Source organism: Salvia miltiorrhiza, chromosome 6 (assembly GCF_028751815.1).
Source record: "Salvia miltiorrhiza cultivar Shanhuang (shh) chromosome 6, IMPLAD_Smil_shh, whole genome shotgun sequence".
NCBI lineage: Eukaryota > Viridiplantae > Streptophyta > Magnoliopsida > Lamiales > Lamiaceae > Salvia > Salvia miltiorrhiza.
Genome location: NC_080392.1, coordinates 42,475,907 through 42,499,083, shown reverse-complemented (window position 1 = coordinate 42,499,083; position 23,177 = coordinate 42,475,907). Strand labels below are relative to the sequence as shown.

General features: G+C 38.2%; 1 long non-coding RNA gene across 1 annotated transcript; it reads left to right on the top strand.

Moving 5' to 3' along the window:
- Positions 1-15,745: 15,745 nt before the first annotated feature.
- Positions 15,746-16,625, top strand: LOC130989704 (uncharacterized). The gene is made up of 2 exons (XR_009090722.1): positions 15,746-16,079; positions 16,431-16,625. It is a non-coding gene; the product is annotated as an uncharacterized LOC130989704 (long non-coding RNA).
- Positions 16,626-23,177: the final 6,552 nt, after the last annotated feature.

The following is a 23,177-nucleotide window of genomic DNA, read 5'->3' as shown; positions in this document are numbered from 1 at the left end:
TGTGTGTTGGGAGGTGTTTGTGTGTGTATATTTAGGTTAGAAAAGGGAGCCGGGTTTGGGCCGGGTTTCATCCGGGTTTGGGCCGGGTTTGAGCCGGATTTGGGCCGAAAATTTTGGGCTTTCTTATTTGGACCTATTTTAATTTAATTGTTTGGGCCTTATTCAAAGAAAAACATGATAGACTTAATTTATCTAATTAATTTGGGCTTATATATATTTAAATTATTTGAGCTCTTAATTATTAATTTAAATTGAGCTTGATTAATTTAATTATATATTGACCTTTAAATTAATTATTTAAATGGAGTTCTTTATTTCAAGTATTTATAAAGGGATTATAAAATAAAATATTTTGAGTTAAACTCTCATTTAAATTAATTCTTTTCAAACGACTTACTAATATGGATTATTTGAAAAGGATTAAATTGTTTTATGTATGAGAAAGCATGATCTATGATGATATAATTTATCTATGTAATATTATAGGATTTGTTTTTAAATGACGGAATATTTGACTTGATGACATAAATAGAACGAGTTATGATTAATGCGCATGTTGATGTTCGAATAAATAGTTTCGAACCTAAACGATATTTATGTGATAATGTTTTGAGTCTAAGGTTTTGACGAGATAAGATTAATATTAAAATTTACTAATTATTTTAAGGGTGATGATGGGCTCATTTATTGGGCTTCATGATTTTATTATCTTAGGCCTCATTTGTTGGGCTCTAGAATTTAATTGATGTTGGGCCTAATATTATTAATGCACTGGGCTTCGAATTTGTTCATTTGGGCTCGAATTAAATTCCTTTTGGGCCTAGTTTATTTTATTGGGCCGGAGATTAATTCAATTGGGCTTTGCTTATTTTATTTCCATTGGGCTAATATATATATTGTTTGGACTCTATTATTTTTATAAATGGGCTCTTATTATTTATTTTGATTGGGCTTCTATTAATTATTAATAATGAATTTATTATTTTTATTAATTGAACTCCTACTATTTTAATTGATTAAGTTCAATGAAATTTATTAGTTAAGACCAATGAGATTTATTAATTTAGGCCTATTATTTAATCCTAATTATTTTAATTAGTGATAAATTTTAAGACTTACTAATTATTAATTAGTAAGTGAATTAGATTATTTTAAGATGAGTAGATTATTAAAGATTAATAATCCGACCTCATAAGACGAGATTTAATTCCTTAAATAGGATTAGCATCTCATAATTTAATTAAAGGAATATGAGTCATGCATAATCATTTCACGCATCCTCATTTATTGAGATTTTTCGAGAATTAGAATCTTATTTTATTTTCTCGGATTAAAGGTCAAGCACCAGAGTTAGAGCTAAACCGTGAGTCTGCTATTCAGGTAGGCTTTCTACGTATAAACTAAAATTATATATTAGAATTGTTAAGACTTTATGCTTATGAATTTAAATGATATTGTCAATGCCTAAATGCTTTATGTTTTATTATTAATTGCCTATCTGATGTTAATCGAATTCGGATTCTGGATGGGACCGCAAATCCCTTCGGAATTAGTGTACACCCTTGTGATCGTGAGTCATCTAGCGGGTTGGCCGATCATAGTGTCCGTAGAGGGAGGCCTCCCTCTCGGCACGAGTTACTGATATGGTGATTAATAATATAAAATACCTGCGCGGGTTATTGATGAAAGAAATGATATTATGTTTGGTAAATACGAGTCTTTAAAGGAAAACCCTCGTATATTACTACTATTGAAAGGCTTGACAATAAAATATTATGCATGTATGTAAATTTCGGCAAGTGTCCACTAAGTACTTTTGTACTTAGCCCTGCATGTATTTTTAAATGTGCAGGTTGAGCTGTGATCGAGGATGTAGTGTGCAAGCGGAGCTTTGTCAAACTAGGATGATTACCTCAGAGTAGAGTATATGTCTTCATACATATACTCAAATTGTTATTCCGCTGCGAACACTGATTATGTTAAGATATTATGTCAAACAATATGTATTATTTAATAATGTACTAAAACTATTGAGTACCCCGTTTTGGGATAATATTATGTACGGTCCCCTTGTGGCCTTCATTGATATCTAGATATTTCGATTGATTTCCTTATACAAGTCGAGTCATCAAGAAACCGAATATGCCCCTTTCTAAATCCCGCTCCTAAATTCCCTCCCTTAGTCGCGGTTTTCCCGAATTTGCTATCCTTAGCAAGTGCGGTCGTGACAGAATGGTATCAGAGCATTTCTTTTGCTCTGAGTACTACTCATTCCTTCTAAGTTGAGTCTAGATTAAGTAAGTAAATACACTTTGAACTAGTTGACAAAAGCTTGGCACTACATCTCGTCACGCTCAACGGAGGTTATGGTAAGTACTTTCAAGTTTTAATTAAGTTAATTTCTTGAAATGTATGAAGCATGAATAAGTATGACTATGGTAGGAATCACAAGAACTTAGAACTGTTAAGTTATATATGCTCACTCTCACGACGGAACATAGAAGAGAACTTAGGGAGATGCCTTAATTTTTCTTCATGTTACGATGACATCGACAATGATGGTCGAAATAGAGAAAGAAGAATTACACGAAGGGTCGCATGATGAAACCACGAGCATGAAGATTGAGCAGCGTAACGAACGCCAATAGTACGTTGATGGCATGGGCATAACTTAAATATTCGAGTGTTTTTCTACGATGAGATCTCGAATTAGCTTGGCCTTTTGAACTTATTTTGTTGAAACTTTTAGTGCTCGTTGCTAGATTTAAGAAAATATCATCATCACATAACAAGCCCAAAGTTCGGAAAACAACGACACTAGAACTATATGATAGTCGAATTGGTAATCTGCGATTAAGTATTAAGAACCTGTATGGCTTGTGTAAATGCTAGATTTAGATGATGAGGTGTTTTTGCACGTTATGTTTTTGAACCGAACTTGTTTTCCGATTTTAGATATTTAGAACCTTATGGGAGACTTCCCTAGCTTTATTGCGGAACTTCAGATCTGTTTCACTTTGTGGAGCCGCGCCCCTCTAGGGCCCTACATCCTTCCGGGAGACTACGTACAGGTGGGAACGCCTTTGCCAGCGGAAGCACCCACTACTGCTCCCGAGCCCTCGATGGCCTTGCCCCGAGATCCTCCACCACGAGCCTCAGTTCTAGGGCGCCGTGGTAGGCACGATGACGAGGCAGGCCCTTCTCGTCCACGGGCTCGCAGGGATTTCCCATCGCCTCCTGACTCATCAGCCCGGGCTGCTACTCCTCCACCACCAATGATACCTACGGCAGAAGCAAGGCTTTCGACTGCCATGGCCAACGCTGACAGGATCATGTCCAACCTGAGGGAGTTCATAGATAGGGGCAAAGCCCCTATGCAGGAGGATGATGGTACAGTACCGTATGGTACGATGAGGAGTACTCATCCCGAGCCCGTGCCAACTCCAGCTCCGATCAAGCCTCGTGCCACGGCCAGGATCAGCACCAGAGACGATCCGATCCGTGAAATTGTGGACGATATCTTCCGCTCAGCCCAGATCATGCAGGAGACAGGCGAGGGCCAGGGAGAGACTCCGTTGCCCAGCTGGGAGCCGGGCGAGGATGAGGAAGAGGACCCCGAGGAGGATGAGGAGGAAGACCCCGAGGAGGATCCAGAAGAGGACCCCCTAACGTCACCAAGGAGCAGCCGTACCGCGACTCAGGGTTCGCGGATTTGATAATTTTTAAGCTTGTTGATGTTTTCCGAAAACGATGATTCATTCCGATATTTTTGTAACCTATGACTATGATTTTATTTATGTTGTCTCTAGCTAGCATTAGTACGAAAACGTTGGTCTCTAGGACGTTCCATGATTAAGTACCCTTGCGAGGTTGCTTAGCTAGTAAACCGGTACACCATAGGGAGTACTCGGATCGACTTTACTTACATTTTGGGTTGACGATGTAAAAGCACTCGATGAGGCAATATTCCATGAGATAAAAATGACCCTAGCATGGGCTTTCTACGACGATCTCGTGTATGTTTTATGTTTCTCTACGAGTTTTATTCTTCACGAGTCAGTTAAGAATGTAGTAACTTTGAATAATGTGACTTGTGCATGCAACGGTTCCTGTTATATTTTAGTTTTGGAGTTATGATAAGTTAAATTTAACAAACAGTTCTTTATTAATTGCCTTAGAGATTCCTGTATAGAATGTATTAAAAAGGGTGTTTGTAATTTGCAGAATGCCGCCTAAACGAGGTCGCCCCCCTAGGAGAAACGTTAACAATGATGGAAATCGCGATGAAATACCTGAAGGGCGGCGAAACAATAGGGAACCTACCCCACCCCCTCCACCCCCTGCTAGAAGGACTGAAGAACTGTTTCTTCGACAGAATCCACCCACGTTCACTGGGACAGGCGACCCAGCCGAGGCCGAAGCTTGGATACGCGCCTTGGAACGTATCTTCACCTTCCTACACTGCACAGAAGAAGAGCGACTCTCGTGTATGTCTTTCCAACTAGCCGGATCGGCTGACTTTTGGTGGGAAGCCCGCCGAAAGACTCTGACTCCCGAACAATGGGCAGCATACACTTGGGAAGACTTTAAGACGGGATTATATGATAAGTATATTCCCAAGAGCTACAGAAAGAAGAAGGAGGCTGAGTTCTATAGCCTGAAACAAGGGAAGAAGACGGTGACAGAGTATGACAGAGAGTTCTGCGATCTATCGCGTTATGCTCCACAACAGGTGGATACTGATGAGAAAATGGCGGAGAAATTTTGTGCCGGTCTGAGGCACGAGATTCGGATGACTCTAGCTAGTCATGGTGGACTCTCATACACTGAGTCTTTGAACAGGGCACTGGACATCGAAGCTGCGATGCCAGTAGAAAGGTTGGCTCCGCCACAGACCTCAGCGCCAGCCAACCCACCTGCACGCCCTCAGAACTTTAAAGGGAAGCGCAACTGGAACGACCATAGAGGAAATGAAAACCAGACTAACAAGAGGCCATGGCAAGGAAATGCGCCGTTGGGACAATATCAGCAACAAGGACAAGGGAAGCAACAGGGTCCTGCCCCGGCTGGAGGCAGCCAAAGACAAAATGAAGTTCCCCTTTGTCCAAAATGCCACAAACCACATCGTGGTGTCTGTAAGGCTGGAACTGACAGTTGCTACACGTGTGGCCAGAAGGGCCACTACTCCTCACAATGCCCCAACAAACAGCAGGGCGCGGCAATCAGGGCCACTTATGCCCAGCCCCTGCAAGCAGTTCAAGGGCAACACCAGCCCCGCCAACAACAGCCATACCAGCAGCAATACCAATACCAGCCCCGCCAACAACAGCCATACCAGCAGCAATACCAACACAAGCACCAACAGCAACAGAGGCGGCAGCAACCATTTCCGCAGCAGGCGAGAGCCTTTGCTCTCACCCAAAACCAGCCCGAGAAAAACCAAGGAAACCTGGCAGGTATGGGCAAGCTTAAAGGTTTTTCCATAATGATTCTGTTCGATACTGGTGCCTCGCATTCTTTTATATCTGCCCCTTGCGTAGATACCTTAGAAATCGAATCAGAACGAGCTAAGTGTGTCTTAAGAATCACTACACCCTCAGGAGAAAGATCTACCACCACACATGTTTGCTCGAACGTAGAATTTGAAATAGGAGAACTTAAGATGGTAGCGAACAATCTTAATATTCTGCTCATGTGGGACGTAGATATGATCTTAGGAATGGACTGGCTAGCTGAGAATCACGCCACCATCCTTTGTAGTGAACGAAAAATTTCTCTTCGACCACCTGGAAAGGAACCGACGGAATTTCACGGCATCGGTATGAAGAAAAGAGTACCAGTGATATCCGCATTACAAGCCAGAAAAGAGATGATGAAGGAAGGAAGCACAGCTTATCTCGTCTACCTAAACGGGGAAGCTAGTGAAGACAAGAAGGTGGAAGATGTGGCAATAGTACGAGACTTTCCAGAAGTTTTTCCTGAAATATTGCCAGGACTACCTCCAGACAGGCAACTAGATTTCACCATTGATCTAGAACCTGGATCTGCCCCAGTATCAAAGGCACCGTACAGGATGGCCCCAAAGGAACTACAAGAATTAAAGGTGCAACTACAGGAACTCTTGGACTTGGGTTTCATCAGACCCAGTGTCTCGCCTTGGGGAGCGCCTGTACTCTTTGTCAAGAAGAAAGATGGAACCATGAGAATGTGCATTGATTATCGAGAGTTGAACAAACTGACGCTTAAAAACAAATACCCTCTTCCAAGGATAGATGATTTGTTCGATCAACTCAAAGGAGCCAGTGTATTCTCAAAAATAGATTTAAGGTCTGGGTATCATCAACTGAAGATCAGATCAGAGGATATATCTAAGACCGCTTTCCGCACAAGATATGGTCACTATGAATTCGTTGTCATGCCATTTGGTCTAACCAATGCACCGGCAGTATTCATGGACCTCATGAATCGAGTTTTCCATCCATACTTAGACAAATTTGTCTTAGTGTTTATAGATGATATCCTCATCTATTCTAAGAATGACCAAGAGCATGAAAATCATTTAAGAATCATCCTGGAGACATTAAAGACGGAGAAGTTGTTCGCCAAATTCAGCAAGTGCGAATTTTGGTTGAAAGAAGTAATGTTTCTAGGGCACATCGTATCAGCAGATGGAATCAAGGTGGACCCCGCCAAGGTGCAAGCAGTGCGCGAGTGGAAATCACCAACCACACCTAATGAAATCCGAAGTTTCTTAGGTTTGGCGGGATACTACCGGAGATTCATCGAAGGATTCTCTAAAATAGCGAGACCAATGACGCAATTACTTCGCAAAGGAATCAAGTATAAGTGGAACGAAGAGTGTGAAGCCAGCTTCCAAGAGCTGAAGAAGAAATTGACAACTGCACCAGTGCTAGCAGTTCCAGCAGCCGATAAAGAATACGTGATCTTCACGGACGCGTCCAAAAATGGGCTAGGTTGTGTGTTGATGCAAGAAGGAAAGGTCATTGCCTACGCCTCGCGACAACTAAGGCCACATGAATTGAACTACCCCACTCATGATCTGGAACTGGCAGCAATTGTGCACGCTTTGAAAATTTGGAGACACCATCTATACGGAGTTAGATGTGAAATCTTCACTGATCACAAAAGTCTTAAGTATTTTTTTGAGCAGAAAGACTTGAACATGAGACAGAGAAGATGGCTCGAGCTCGTGAAGGATTACGATTGCGGTATCAACTACCACCCGGGAAAAGCTAATGTAGTAGCTGATGCTCTAAGTCGTAAAACTCAATCCGAGTTAGGACTTCTTCTCACTCAAGAGGACACACTTGTAAGGGATTTTGACAAATTGAAGATAGAAGTGGTTCAGCCACCGGCAACGACAAGAGCAATTATTGCAACTCTAGTAGCCGTCCCAGACCTCAGAGAAAGGATCGTCAGTGCCCAGAGAGCGGATGAGAGCTTGGAAAAAGTTCGTCTCAAGATCCGAACAGGCACGCCAGGAGGCTACCAAGAGGCAACGGATAACGCAGTTCTTTTTGAAGGAAGATTGTGTGTTCCCCATAACGAGGAACTGAGAAACGAGATCATGAGTGAAGCTCATGACACGCCCTATACCGCTCATCCCGGAAGTACCAAAATGTACCAAGATCTAAAACAGAAGTTTTGGTGGGACGGGATGAAACGAGATATAGCCTCGTTTGTAGAGCGTTGCCTTACATGCCAGCAAGTGAAAGCTTTACATCAACGACCATATGGGAAACTACAGCCATTGGAAATCCCAGAATGGAAGTGGGAGCACATAGCGATGGATTTCGTGACGGGTTTACCCAAGACAAATAGGGGCAACACATCTATTTGGGTAATAGTAGACCGTCTCACAAAGAGCGCTCATTTTATACCGATTCCAATTACCCATGGATCGGAGAAACTAGCCCAACTGTACATTCGTGAGATTGTACGGCTACATGGAATACCAATATCCATTACTTCAGATAGAGATTCAAAATTTACTTCTAGATTTTGGATCAGTTTACAGAAAGAGTTGGGAACGAGATTAAACTTTAGCACCGCCTTTCACCCTCAAACAGATGGACAATCAGAAAGGACAATTCAGACCCTTGAAGATATGTTGAGGACAGTGGTGCTAGACCGAGGAGGAAGTTGGGAATCAGTGCTGCCGTTAATCGAATTCGCCTACAACAATAGTTACCAGGCAACCATTGATATGGCACCTTATGAGGCGCTGTATGGAAGGAAGTGTAGATCACCACTTTACTGGGATGAAGTGGGTGAAAGAAAAATCCTTGGGCCAGATGCAGTAAGCGAGATGATTGAGACCATCCGCCAGATTAGAGCAAGAATTAAAGAGGCCCAGGACAGACAGAAGTCTTATGCTGATACCCGACGAACTGAACTACAATTTCAGATTGGAGACAAGGTTTTCCTTAAAATATCACCCTCGAAAGGGATCGTTAGATTCGGTGTTAAGGGTAAGTTGAGACCCCGTTTTGTAGGACCTTATGAGATCCTTGAAAGAATAGGTCCCGTAGCGTATAGGTTGGCACTGCCACCTAGCTTTGGAAACGTCCACAATGTGTTCCACGTGTCACAACTGAGACGGTACGTGTTTGACCCCAAACACGTGATTCACCAAGATGAAATGATTCTTAACCCAGACTTGACGTACGAGGAAAAACCTGAAGCCATTTTGGACCGAAAGGTGCAAGAGTTAAGGAATAAATCGATCGCGTCAGTCAAAATACTGTGGAGACACCATGGACCGGAAGAAGCAACGTGGGAACTTGAGGACCAGATGAAAGAAAAATACCCAGAACTTTTCACATAGGTATGCAAATTTCGGGACGAAATTTCTTTTAAGGGGGATAGTATGTAATGACCCGACTTTTTATTAAGGATTATATACTTTTAATTACTGATTTAAGGATTGATTATGGTAATTAGAGTTCAGCATCCATTTATAAAATACGAACTTATATGAATTTGATCATTTATATATGTGATGATTTATTTTTTTATTTTAATAGATGATGCACTCAAAATATATTTTGAGTCCATTAATTTATTGTGGAGAATTTAACACTGAAGTGTTAAATATGAATCTTTTATCGATTGTTTACTTAAGCCCATAAGTAATTTAATTTATGTTAGAAGCAAGCTCAAATGGATTTTATGCTTCAATAAGAATTAGGCTTATATGTCTTAATGTATTTAAATGAGTTTGGAACCATATAATTAATATATTAATCTCTTAGATATTTTAATTAGAATAATCTTAAGCATGCTGAATCCTAAAGCATGCTGAAGAATTTTGAGCGCATGCTGAAGGAAATTCTTCAGTCTTACATGCAGGCTGAAAGTGTTCATACCTGTAAGTTGAAGAATTTCCATCCAAGCCACCCCATTTTTTCTTTTATAACCTACACCATTTTTCAGCCAATTCCCACCTCTCACATTCATCTACCATCTCTCTCGCAGCCAAGAAACGACACCACATCTTTCATCATTCAAGGTTTATATTTCTAATTTATATATTATAATATCCTTCAATTGTATACATCAACTCCAGAATACCAACACATGCTCATTAACTCAGATTTACATATGCTTTGATAAATGAAGAAAATGAGTAGCAAATTCATAGATTTACAGTTACTAAATATGTACTTGTGAACTGAAGTTACAAGGAAAGAGTTAAAACTTTTATTTGAGCAATTACAGTATATGATTCTCGCACAAAAACCCTTTGTGTTGGCTGATTGCGTGTGTGAGTCGAGGTCAGGGGGAGGGCAGCCTCGGTGGCTCGTCGTCGCCGGCGGTTGACGGACGGCGACGGAGCCGCGGTTGTCTCCGATCTGCCAAGAAAGGGAAAGAGGAGTTTCAGTTTTTAATTTAAAATGAAATGAGAATAGGGAGATCCGGGGCTTACCTTTGTGAGACGGTGCTCGGCTCCTCCAGCGAGCTGCTGGCCGTCGATCGCGGGCCAGCCAGCGGCGACTCCGGGCAAGCCAACGGCGGCGGGAACTCCGAGCAAGACGAACGACTGAAGGCCAGATCCGTCGACCTCAGGCGAACAGCAGCAGCTCCAGGCGGCCGTGGCGTTGAACGGCGGCGGCGGATCTGCCGCGAGGATGAGGGAGCAGGCGGCGGCCCGGCGATGGCGGCACACCGCGGTGGTGGTGTCTGCTGCGCCTGGGTCCAGCGGCCGAGAGAGCGAGAGAGATAGAGGTTGAGGTGAGAAGGAGGAGGCGATGAGTGAGGGAGGCGTCGGAGCCGGCGATTCTCGCCGAGGTTAGAGCAGGCGGCGGCGGCAGATCTTGGAGGGAGAAGAGGCGGCCGGAATCGAGCGAGAGAGAGAGCGGAGGCGACGGCGAGGCGGCGCGCCGGAGGCGGCGCCGCCCTCAGCCGAGCAGAGAGAGAGTCGGGAGAGAGAGAGGTCCGAGAGTTAGAGAGAGAGAAGCTTGTGTGTGTTGGGAGGTGTTTGTGTGTGTATATTTAGGTTAGAAAAGGGAGCCGGGTTTGGGCCGGGTTTCATCCGGGTTTGGGCCGGGTTTGAGCCGGATTTGGGCCGAAAATTTTGGGCTTTCTTATTTGGACCTATTTTAATTTAATTGTTTGGGCCTTATTCAAAGAAAAACATGATAGACTTAATTTATCTAATTAATTTGGGCTTATATATATTTAAATTATTTGAGCTCTTAATTATTAATTTAAATTGAGCTTGATTAATTTAATTATATATTGACCTTTAAATTAATTATTTAAATGGAGTTCTTTATTTCAAGTATTTATAAAGGGATTATAAAATAAAATATTTTGAGTTAAACTCTCATTTAAATTAATTCTTTTCAAACGACTTACTAATATGGATTATTTGAAAAGGATTAAATTGTTTTATGTATGAGAAAGCATGATCTATGATGATATAATTTATCTATGTAATATTATAGGATTTGTTTTTAAATGACGGAATATTTGACTTGATGACATAAATAGAACGAGTTATGATTAATGCGCATGTTGATGTTCGAATAAATAGTTTCGAACCTAAACGATATTTATGTGATAATGTTTTGAGTCTAAGGTTTTGACGAGATAAGATTAATATTAAAATTTACTAATTATTTTAAGGGTGATGATGGGCTCATTTATTGGGCTTCATGATTTTATTATCTTAGGCCTCATTTGTTGGGCTCTAGAATTTAATTGATGTTGGGCCTAATATTATTAATGCACTGGGCTTCGAATTTGTTCATTTGGGCTCGAATTAAATTCCTTTTGGGCCTAGTTTATTTTATTGGGCCGGAGATTAATTCAATTGGGCTTTGCTTATTTTATTTCCATTGGGCTAATATATATATTGTTTGGACTCTATTATTTTTATAAATGGGCTCTTATTATTTATTTTGATTGGGCTTCTATTAATTATTAATAATGAATTTATTATTTTTATTAATTGAACTCCTACTATTTTAATTGATTAAGTTCAATGAAATTTATTAGTTAAGACCAATGAGATTTATTAATTTAGGCCTATTATTTAATCCTAATTATTTTAATTAGTGATAAATTTTAAGACTTACTAATTATTAATTAGTAAGTGAATTAGATTATTTTAAGATGAGTAGATTATTAAAGATTAATAATCCGACCTCATAAGACGAGATTTAATTCCTTAAATAGGATTAGCATCTCATAATTTAATTAAAGGAATATGAGTCATGCATAATCATTTCACGCATCCTCATTTATTGAGATTTTTCGAGAATTAGAATCTTATTTTATTTTCTCGGATTAAAGGTCAAGCACCAGAGTTAGAGCTAAACCGTGAGTCTGCTATTCAGGTAGGCTTTCTACGTATAAACTAAAATTATATATTAGAATTGTTAAGACTTTATGCTTATGAATTTAAATGATATTGTCAATGCCTAAATGCTTTATGTTTTATTATTAATTGCCTATCTGATGTTAATCGAATTCGGATTCTGGATGGGACCGCAAATCCCTTCGGAATTAGTGTACACCCTTGTGATCGTGAGTCATCTAGCGGGTTGGCCGATCATAGTGTCCGTAGAGGGAGGCCTCCCTCTCGGCACGAGTTACTGATATGGTGATTAATAATATAAAATACCTGCGCGGGTTATTGATGAAAGAAATGATATTATGTTTGGTAAATACGAGTCTTTAAAGGAAAACCCTCGTATATTACTACTATTGAAAGGCTTGACAATAAAATATTATGCATGTATGTAAATTTCGGCAAGTGTCCACTAAGTACTTTTGTACTTAGCCCTGCATGTATTTTTAAATGTGCAGGTTGAGCTGTGATCGAGGATGTAGTGTGCAAGCGGAGCTTTGTCAAACTAGGATGATTACCTCAGAGTAGAGTATATGTCTTCATACATATACTCAAATTGTTATTCCGCTGCGAACACTGATTATGTTAAGATATTATGTCAAACAATATGTATTATTTAATAATGTACTAAAACTATTGAGTACCCCGTTTTGGGATAATATTATGTACGGTCCCCTTGTGGCCTTCATTGATATCTAGATATTTCGATTGATTTCCTTATACAAGTCGAGTCATCAAGAAACCGAATATGCCCCTTTCTAAATCCCGCTCCTAAATTCCCTCCCTTAGTCGCGGTTTTCCCGAATTTGCTATCCTTAGCAAGTGCGGTCGTGACAACTTTTATTAAAAAAAAGAAGTTAAAAAGTGAAACTTTAGATTTCAGTCAACAATTGCGGCTTTGAACGATTAAGTGCTGGTTTCAATTCTTCATGAGGAAATAACTTGATGCATTAGAGGCGCCGCCCCAAGAACAAAATTTAGCAATACAAAGCGTAATAGTATTAAACATCAAACTGTCGTTGCAAAGAATCAAAGAATCAGAATAAAAGCGTAATAACAAACATCATGTTCTGGAGAAATACTGTAATATATTATCTCTGATTTCATAATTTTCATCCAATATTTCCGTCGCAGAACTCTAAAGAAGTTTCAGACTATAAGAAAAAATAAGGAAAATTAATCGGAGTTGATGTTTGTATTAATTATTTCATGTGATTCTCGGAAATTTGAATTGGAGGCTATACAGTTCTTTTCAGAGTTTATATATTGGGGGCTATAAATATTTTCAGATTACAATTGAGGTTATACGTGTTTATTCTTTCAGATTTATTTAAAATTAGTTTAATTTGGGGGCTATAAAAGAAAGGGTAAAATTGTAAATTTCGAATTAATTATTATTCATATTTTGAAACAATGGCTATAAGGAGTAAAATGTGGGCTATGAATAGAATCACCCTTTCTTTTAATATACTAATGTTGTTTCTTTTCACTATTTGGGCTTTTTATTTATTTAATTTTATTACTGGCCCAAAATTGTTATAATTTGAATGACTAGTTATTCAATTTTTTATTACTTAGAATTGTTGTCACAGCCCAAAACCGTTTACTACCTTTGCAAATTTTATTTGAAAATTTTTATATTTTCGAGATATTAAAAATATAAATCTATGAGTCGAGTTTGTGGAGAATTATCTAGTTGCGCCCCTAGCTAGATGCATGACTCTAAATTCTAGGTTATACCTATAGAAATAAAGTTTTATATTCCAAAAATATTTTTATATAAATTTGGGCCTAAATAAATTTATTTACTTAAATATATTTATCATAGACATTATATTAATTTTGGATTAAGAATAAAATATTTTCATAAATTTTGTTAGTGTTGGGCTTATTGTTATTAATGTGCCAAATTCTTTTGCAATGATCCTAAAACAATTATTCAAGTTTCAACATTTATAGTTTATTAATGATTTCAAGGATTTGGATACCTTATTTTCGTATCTGCAAATTAACAATTTCTACTCTATTTATTTACATTTGTTTAAAGAAGTCTCCAAGCCAGCCATTCCTATTTTTCATTCTTATCAGATATCTAACCGCCCTAATTAGATAAATGACTTTGAACTATAGATTATATTTATAAAAAGATACAAATTTATATTATCAAATATTTTTAATAAATATGTTGGGCCATAGTTTTTATTCTTTTTCTATGATAATTGGGTTAAAATTTTATTATTTGAAAGCCCATTTATCATCTTTAAAGCCCAATTATTATTATAAGTCCATATGTCTTTCTTTAATTAAAATGAGATGTTACGTGGTTCAGTTTTTCCTTAGCCACATATTCGGATTTAATCACCTTCAGTCACCTAATTTTATTCAGCCACGTATCACTCACTGCTATCACATTTAAAATTCACCCAAATAACCTGCTAGGTTTCATTTCATCAAAATTTTCCAGAGCACAAATTTCATTCAAGTTAACAGACTTCTCATTTCTGATATTTCCTTCACAAAACTTCAGCTGGTAATTTTATTGTTTCTGTGAGATTTCATGTTTTAATTCATCACAGCAAATTACTACGTTTTTCTTTCATTCTCATTTATTTTGTGAAACAAAACAAGCCCATTAAATCAAACCCCTCTGTACATATGCACATAACCAAAATTCCTTAAAAAGAAAATCTTTTATAAGAAATCATTTTGGATAAATTCCTTTACGTAAGTATTTGACAAACACTACAGTAGCAAACTTTGAGCAGCAAACTTTGATTTCCAGCAGCAAACTTTGATCAGCAAACTTTGATTTAATCTTCAGCTATATTTTATTCTGAAACTTATAAAACACAAAACCCGATTCGATTTCCTCCTTAGCCACACATATCAGTATTCGCAGTATTTGACAAACATCACAGCATGCCAAACTTGAATTAAATTTCCTTTCCGTAAGATTTGATTTTCTTTCACAAGCAGCAAATTTTTGATTTCTTTCACATTCAAATCTTTGACGAACGAGTATATTCAATCTATTTAAACCTCAATTCCTCACCCCCAACTCACCTCTTCATCTGTTCATTTAACTAAAATCTGCAGATTCTCCCTACGAATCCCAGCTGGTAAATTTTAATTATTTTTGCAAAGTTTTTATTTATTTATTTATTTATTTCATGGTTTCTCATTTCTGCCAAAAATCAAAACTTTACAACAGAATTTTGTTTTCAAATCAAAATATGCACACATCCTTTTACTGTAATTTCCATAAAGAAATCAAATAGAATAAATCTCATAATTACATGGAAAAAGGAAATAGATAGAGAAAAGGGGGGAAATAGAAATAGAGGAAGAAGTAGATCGAAGAAAGAGTGGCGATGGGGTGCTGCCGCGGCAACGAGGGCGGCGGCCGGCGGACGGAAGCAAGGGCGGTGGCGGAAGGAGACAGGAGCAGAGCGGCGGTGCTATGGTCTCGACCGTGCGTCTCTGATCAGGAAGAGGGAGAAGGCGGCTTGACCGGCTTGTGCTGTCGACACGGCGGCGACAGGGGTGCGGGTGCCGCTGCTGTCGGCCAGGAGGAGGCGCTGGCAGGCGGCGAGGTACGCCGGAGAAGAGGGAGGCGCGGTATGGAGAGGGACCGAGAGAGAGAGGGAGAAGGGAAAGGGGGGCTACTGGGACTGGGAGTTTGAGTGTGTGTGGTGTGCGTGAGTTGTGTGTGCTGAGTGTGTGTGTGCGTGTGTTTGAGTGGGTATTTGGCGTGTGTGTGTGTGGAGTTAGAGAGAGTGGGCTTTTAAGCAAGAAGAAAATGGGTATTGGGCTTAAAGCATGGGCTTAGGTTATTTAAATGTTTGGGCTTTAGTTAGTTTAATTATTTATGGGTTTAAGTTTTATTAAAAATGTTTGGACTCAACCTTTAATTTCTTAATGGGCTGTAGGATTTTATTTTAAATAGGTTATATTTGTTTTTAAAATAAATATCAACCCACCCAAATCTTTTTATAAGAAAATATATTTTATTACTTAAATTTATTAGATCAATTATTTTTATATGATCCAATAATCTAAATTATTTTAAAGTTCAAATAGGCCCTTATATGTTATTATTTGAATTTATCTGACTAGGTGCGGCGCGACTAGGATATGAATTTTAATTGTATTACTCAAGTTAGCATTCAAGTTGAAGTTCAAGTTCAAGTTAAATTTCCAGGTGTGGGATTTATTTCAGTACATGCACGTGGTTAATATTTGTCCATTTTAATATTATGTGTTTACCGTATGTGTTGTAAAAATATTTATCGCTAGGGGCCAGCATAATTGGTCCAGGACTTCACCGTCCTTGGTATGCCACAATGCGATTTCATGTTACAGGGTTGCAACCATTATATTGTCGCCAGGGGCCCACATATAGGGTCCGGGACATTAAAGTCCTTGGATTGCCACAGTGCGTATGGAATTTATGTTACGTTATGACAATATGTGTTACCATTTTATTAACATGGACAATTATTGCATGTTCCCACACTGAGTGTACCCTGTATGCTCATCCCATATTCAACAGTTTCAGGTGATTGATATCGGAGGCGCGTGGAGAGTCGAATGGGCGCGTCGAATCTATTTAAAGATAAATGTTTCCTAAAACATATTATGTTATTTCATGTGATATCTCTTGATTATGTAAACTCTGAAATTCTATACTATTTGAGATTTGTGTGTGATTTGTTTAAATAAATGTTATTATATTATTTTAATGTCATGACTTGTTTAATTTATATTTAAATTCATTTCAAATATTTATTTAAGAATTTATATCTTTACGAAAATATATACATGGATACATACATAATTTTTAATCATATAAAGATTTTATTTTGTTATATTTTCCGCTGCTAAAAAAAGATATTATTTTATACTTAGAGTTTTTCCTTAGTAAAAGTTTTATTAATTAGTTAATTATTTTTTTCGACATCTTCATGTCGTGCTTTGAAAATAAAGTTGTTAAATTTATGATTTCAAAATCAAGATTTATATTTGAATACATTATTGAAAATTTTTGATATCTTATAAATCGTTTTAAAAGTGCTTTAAAAACCAATTTTATTTAAAGATTTCTTTTTCTTAAAATTATTTTCAAAAATATTTATTTTAAAAGTGAGTTTAAATTATTTTAAAAGACTTCCGCATTAAATATTTATTTAAATTTTATATTTAACTCCTTAATTAGATTAGGGTGTTACAATTGTTGGCAGTTGGGCGATTATAGTTTTTGTATAATTCATCGTTTTAATTTTATGAATATGTATTTGATTATTATTTTTATATAATTGTTTATGAATAAATCATTTTCTAATTTTAAACAATTTAATATTGTAATTGAGTGAAATTTGTTTGTATCATTGAATTTGTAATTTAAACATTTGAAAATTGAGATGAATATCACACAATTAATCAAAATATGATATATGTCAATTAATATTCTAAATTACTATTTTCATGTGCAAATGTAGATTTTTATGTATTGATGGATTACATAAAAAAATAGACTATCATACTACTTAACAAATTAAGTATTTTTACGAGTACCATGTTAATTGATGTCTAATGGTTAGTTTTATTGAAGCTACAATTTTTTTCTAATATCAAATGGTTAAACAATTTTTTTGATTAAATAACTATAAAGAATTCAGAAAAAAAATTTGTGCATGGAATAATACTTTTTATCGTTTATGTCTTCCGAGTCTTGCATGTTGGATATTTGTCGAATGAAATGTGTTGATGGAGAAGGAGAAGATGGAAATGGAGACACAGATTTGGGGATGAAGATGAGTTTCAATATTTTGATGGTTGAGTGCTTTGAGTAGTCTTTTCAACTTCTTAATTACTTGGTGGAGTTTATCAGTAAAAACAATATCTAATGTGTTTGGATTTGTTTTATTTTATTTTTGGAAGAAATAGTTTTGCTTTTGATTTGTTCGAAGCACTCCCTCATTAAATTTGTCCGTTGGTTTATATTTAAAGCTACTTTATTAATAATTAATAATTGTTTTTTATGAGTTTCAAAAAAATAATTGTTGTTTATGTACTAAAAATAATTTAAACACGCGGTGTCTCTTGATATGGTTCGGCTCGAGTAATGCCGGGGAATTTTGTCAGAGTCCACTCATCAGACCTGACCTTTGACGGAGAAAATTTTCTCCCCATGTTGAACCATGACAGAACTGAACAGCCGGAACCAGAGCTGAAACCAAGTACATAACAGCCAGTGCAGACAAAAATAGAGTTGACCTACCAGAGCTGATATTTCAGAGCTGACATAACCAGAGCTGATCAACCAGAGGTAGAGCTCATCAACCGGAGCTGACCACCAGAGCTGCACATCCAGAGCGGACCAAGCCAGAGCCAGAGCTGACCAAATCAGAGCTACACTCCAGAGCTGACAAAACAAGAGCAGCACAGACAGTGCTGAGGACCCAGAGTTGATAAAATCAGAGTTGTTTATCCAGAGCTGACCTTATCAGAGTTGCACATCCAGAGCTGATCAACTAGAGCCAAAGCTAAACAAATTATAGCTGCACAGGCAGAGCTGATCAACCGGAGCTTACCAACCAGAGCTACACATCCAGAGCGGACCAAGCCAGAGTCAGAGCTGACCAAATCAGAGCTACACTCCAGAGCTGACAAAACAAGAGCAGCACAGACAAAGCTGAGGAACCAGAGTTGCACATCCAGAGTTGATAAAATCAGAGCTGCTTATCCAGAGCTGACCTTATCAGAGCTTCACATCCAGAGCTGACCAAATCAAAGCTGCGCAACCAGAGCTGACCAAATCATAACTGGCTAACCATAGCATGCACAACCAGAGATGACATACCATAACTGATATTCATAGCTGACAATCCAGAGCAGATGTTGAACTAAATTAGTTCATAATCAGAGCTGATCCAGTTCTTAACATCCAGAACTAACAAAAAAACCAGAGCTGACACTAATGCCAGAGCATACCAAGTCCATAACTGACAATCGCAGAGCAGCTCGGACTCCACCTTAGCTGAGCAAGACACATGCAATATTCCTTGAGGCATACATGTGTTACTCCTTTGAATACTAGAAGTTTTTCAGAAAAATATAACGAAATATATATCTACAAAACTGCAAGCTTGGGAACTTAAAATAACTAACTCTAAGTAGATATAAAAACTACAGCACTTGATTTGAATTTGGAAGGAGCAAAATTCTATGTATTCTTAAACATATTAAAGTTAATAATGAATTCATTACTGAAAAAATAACTAATCCATACAAAATGTGGTGACATGCGTCGCAACAATGAATGTGAGTACGAAAGATAGAACACAACGAATGATAACCCAGTTCGGTTAAACAACCTACGTCTGGGGGGCCTCGCCCAGGGAAAATCATCCACTATATGAAGTTAAGATGTACAAAGGACTTACACAATAAGACACCCTCTTACTTAGCCTCTACATCTTCCCAAAACCTCATCAACGGTGAATAACTGAAAGCTAGACAACGACTAACTTTCTAGGCGCACCTAATCCCTTGAGAAACAAGAACCAACAATAAAGAAGAGTAAATAACTCTTTTACAATGTACGCTCAAGTGTATAACTCACAAACACTCTTCTGCTAGGAGAAAATAAAAGTACAATGTCAAGAAAAGTACTACGGACGGTACCAAGTCCGGGGGGACACCTAGCAGGAATAATAATTCACGTCTACATCGTGAGAACTGATCTGAACGAAAATCCCCAGCAAAAACGAATTCCCTTCATCAAGTATATATAGCCAAACCCTAGAAGAAGTTTGGGCTCTTGTCGGGCTCCAGGCGACGGCCCATAAAGCGATCCAGTTGCAGCGGCACAAATTAGGGTTCAATGAAACCCTATGAATGAGGACTCCCAAGCCAACAAAAGATCTAGTAGATATATATCCATAAATAGATCCAAGAGAAACTCCTTCAAAATCCCGCAGGGAAAGAGGCTGCCAGAAACATGAGACCGAAGAAGCAACCCAACAAGGAACAGACTGTAGAACTCTTGAAGCAACTCTCGAAGAAACAGTTCAATCCAGATCATGAAATCTTTATACACTTATTGTCTACTCAATGACAATTAAATAGAGTATGAAAATACTCTAACAATTACTTTTATAAAAAGATATTCCCTCTGTTCCAATAATAAAGACGCACTTTCCTTATTGGGTTGTGCCAATAATAAAGATATAATTTTAAATAAGGAAATAATTAGGGGCGAGTCACAATACGTTATCATCTAAACTTAAACTAATTAAATACTATTCATAAGGGTGAGTTACAACACTTTATCACCTAAGCTACCTTTTCTAAATCTCCATGCCCAAATGAAGAGTGTCTTCATTATTGGGACGGAGGAAGTAGATTGTTATCTCACAATAATATATTTTCTTTTTATATACACTTACGAAAAATTCTATAATACTACTATGATGTATTACAAATTCGTATGTATTACTTCAATACACTTACAAAAATTCTATAATACTATTATGATGTATTATAAATTCGTATGAATATATAGACTGTGCATCGCACGGGTAAAATACTAGTATATATAAAACCAAGTGCAACCATGTTTATCCAAATTCCCGCCAAAACACTTCACTCATTTAACCATTGTGTAATTCATCACAATATCACTGGACAATACATCACAATTTCATCAAATTCCCACCAATAAGATATATCTTTATATTCACTGGACAAATCTATTCATCCACATTTACATGGTTAATATCCAAATCCAATACTTTGGCCCCAAGAAATGAATCAATATAAATATAATATTAAATGCTTTAGCTCCAAGAAATTAATGAATATAAATATAAGTTCAGTTGTCACCATTCCCATAAATCATCATCTATTCGGCTTCATCATTTTTTTGGATTCAAGAAATGATTCAATATAAATATCAGTTGAGCCTCAGAAGGGAGAGACGAGAATATAAGACGGAGGAAGAGTGTGGTCAGCGGTTATGGCCGATCAGCGGATCGACCGAGCTGATGAATAACTGAAGAGAAATCAACGTTGAAAAATAAAAAGGTATTGTGAAGAAGAAGCGGTGTGTTTGTTTATGGCTTTATATTATTACCTGTTGGACAGAGGCTACTGCTGCAAATGCAGGACGAAGGAGGCGGGGCAATTTTTGGGGGCGAGTTGGCGAGGGCCGCGGCGCATCGAGAGATGAGAAGATCCAAGTAGGCGAGGGCGGCGGCACAAAGAGGCCGGAGACGAGAGAGAGTGAGAGACACTGAAGAAAAGAATGCGAGAGAAAGGAGACAATGTGTAAAGCGCCGCATGATTTAGGTTTTGGATTTTATGCTATTTCTTTTATTTCTTTGTGACTTCAAAATATCTACGGGCCAGAATTGGTCCATTGATCCAAATAACAAATTGGAAACTAATATTAGTCCATTGATCCAAATAATTAAGTAACTTTTTAGTCAAACTTTACCAAGTATTTTTTATTACACGTTTGAATGTGAGACATTCAAGTTATTTAATGAGTTATTTTATTTTTTATTACATATGTTTCAATGATAGGAGACAGTTTTTATTACATGTTTGAAAGAAGGTGTGTGTTTGTGCTTGTGTTGTTGGAGTTGTTAGTGTGGTAATTCAAGCCTTTGTTGCTTAGGGTATAGGGTTGATGGTGTTTTGTTGTCATTCCTCTTGTAACAACCTTGTAATCTCATTGGCAATGGTAATGAGAAGTAAGTTTATTTTCATAATTCTGTGCAATTATATGTGCTCATTGAATGTTCAAGAAATGAAATAACATAACTGATTCTGATATTTATACCATCAAAAACTGAGACAAAACATCCTCAAGATCAACAATCCAAATTCAAATTGTCTTAATCCATCTTGAAGAAACAGAAACATGAAAAGTTTGGACATCAAAAACACCAAACAACATCAAATGGACAGATGGACAGCTCCTCTCCTATTCAACAATCCATCTTCAAGTGTTGGTTTGGGATTCCTGTGTAGGGCCTTGAATGGACAGCTCATCTCCTCTTGGGATTTGTTGCACATAACTCCCACTTGCAATATAAGAGTTCCCTGTTTCTTCTCCAATGTAATGACCTATTCATTTGCTTGCCTACAATGATGTAAACAAAGTACACTTTAAATTGTAATACCAAATGAAAATAACATAAGAAACTTAAGGATAACACAGTTTACCTCTTGTCTCTCCATTGCAATCTTCCTTCCCCGGCCCCTACCCCTGCCACTGCCTTTGGGCCTGCCCCTTCCTCTCGATGATGCAGCCACTGTGGTATCTGTAGGGATTTGTGGTGTCTGTGGCCTCTGTTGTGGGTGCCTCAGTGGGTTCAGGGGGTGGGTACTTTCTTGGTCTTCCCAGGCTTCCTCTTCTCACCTTCAGGCTTCTCCACTTCATCATTCTTGCATGTCTTTGAATTATGCCCAACTTGTAAACACCTTTGGCATGTCATCATGGTGCCTGTCTTTCTCAGCCTTGAAGGGTTTTTTGGGTCCTTCCCATCCTTGTCTCTTCTCCTCTTCTCCTTTGGTCTACCCGGCATGATCCTCACCTGTGGGGGCTCAACTGGATATCCAGGAGCCTTTGGCCAAAATCTCTGACCATTGATTGGCTCAAGAGGGAATGAGTAAGCCTTCAAATATGTCTCTGTGCTCAAATACTTATGCACATATGTGGCTGGATCATCCCTCGTAAAATGGATAGCACTTACAGCATGGATACAAGGAATCCCAGTGAGCTCCCATGCCCTATGCGGGAGATTAAATATACGGACCCAAACCTGAGCAGAAGAAGTAACAATCTTGTTCGGATTGAAGTTGGGAGTCCATGCCTGAAGAAAAAGAATCCCCACACGAAGACGCCATGCAGATTTCGCGAAAGCCAAAGCGTAATCCTCAGGAGATGAGAACTTCAAAGTGAAATATCCCTTGCCCAGAGGGATAACCTACCATGGAGATGACGTTTTCCAGAGGATAGAGAGCTCAGTAAAGAGATATGCCGCAAATCTCGGCGAATCGCCTTTGCGCAGAAAAACCCTGCCATTCATAATGGCATGCTGAAAGGATTTAATTTGCCGTTGACGAAAAGCCGATGAAATAGAAAGATACGGCCTATCATCCACCATAGCGGGTTTTAGCACCGTAAAATCATGAGCCGGGACGTCTGCGGGACGTCCCAAAGATTGCCTAAGAGACTCGGCAAACGATAGGGGTGAGCAAAACTGAACCGGATCCAAATAACCGAACC